Here is a 1,151-nt window from a genome sequence, read left to right as displayed (position 1 = left end):
CCCGTGTCACACGTCTCCCACGCCAGGGCCCTTCCCCTTTCCATGTCGGGGGCGGTCATAGTGACAGTGTAGAAACCACTGGGAAATACAAGACACAGCAATCAGATGGAGAAAGCCTCAGACATCAGCTTTCTTTTCTCTTCTTCTTCTTTTTTTTTTTTAATATTTATCTAATATTTTGGCTGCGTCCGGTCTTAGTTGCGGCACGCGGGATCTTTTGTTGTGGCGCGCGGGCTTCTCTCTAGTTGTGGCGCACGGGCTCTCTAGTTGCGGCGCGTGGGCTCAGTAGTTGCAGTGCACAGGCTTAGTTGCCCTGCGGCATGTGGGATCTTAGTTCCCCGACCAGGGATCAAACCCACATCCCCTGCCTTGGAAGGCTTATTCTCAACCACTGGACCACCAGGGAAGTCCCACAGACATCAACTTTCTTACTGACATCACTGCTGTGCAGTTCTGGCACCAACCCTCAGAGTTAGCACCAACCCTGTGAGCTCAGGACCTGTCCCCAGCAAGTTCGCCCTGACTTCAGTCACCGGCCACAAGTTTGGGAGTCCCCAGGCCGCTCGCATTTCTGACTGATTGGCTGCAAAGTCAGGGATTCCCACAGCTCTCTCAGCTTTGATACTTTGCTCAATGACTCAGAGCTCAAGAGAGCACTATACTCACAATTATAGTTTTTTACTAAACGCTACAAATCAGGACCAGCCAGATGAAGAGACGCAAAGGGCGAGGTCCGGGAGGGTCTCGAATGCACAGCTTCCGTGCATTCCACCCGTGGAATCAAGACATGTGACCCATCCTCCCTGGCATCACCAGAATTTTTATTGGGGTTTCATTATGTAGCATAATTGATTGAATCACTGGGCACGGATTGAACTCAGTTTCCTCGAGGTCAGGCTGGGTCAGAGCTGTAGCCCTCTCATCACGTGGTCAGTCTTTCTGGTGACCAGCACCCACCTCCCTGCCGCCTGAGTCATCTCATTAACATTAGCTCAAGTGTGTGAAGGGTTCAAGAAAAAGGAAGATACTCCTGTTCCAAGGATTTAGAGCCTCTTTCCCAGGAGCCAGGGACAAAGACCAGACAAATTCTTTATCATGGCAACACTGGTAAAGCTGGATTTGAGGGCAGCATGACTTTTGAGGATCCCAAA

General features: G+C 50.8%; 1 protein-coding gene across 1 annotated transcript in view; it reads left to right on the top strand.

Annotated features, from left to right (window-relative positions):
• LIMK1 (LIM domain kinase 1) overlaps positions 1 to 1,151 on the top strand; it is a 25,476-nt gene that overhangs the window by 8,891 nt on the left and 15,434 nt on the right. The window lies entirely within an intron of this gene.

The sequence above is a fragment of the Lipotes vexillifer genome, unplaced genomic scaffold, assembly GCF_000442215.2.
Source record: "Lipotes vexillifer unplaced genomic scaffold, Lipotes_vexillifer_v1.1 scaffold12, whole genome shotgun sequence".
Taxonomy (NCBI): Eukaryota; Metazoa; Chordata; class Mammalia; order Artiodactyla; family Lipotidae; genus Lipotes; species Lipotes vexillifer.
The sequence above is the reverse complement of the archived record's forward strand: the minus strand, read 5'-3'. Positions and strand labels throughout refer to the sequence as shown.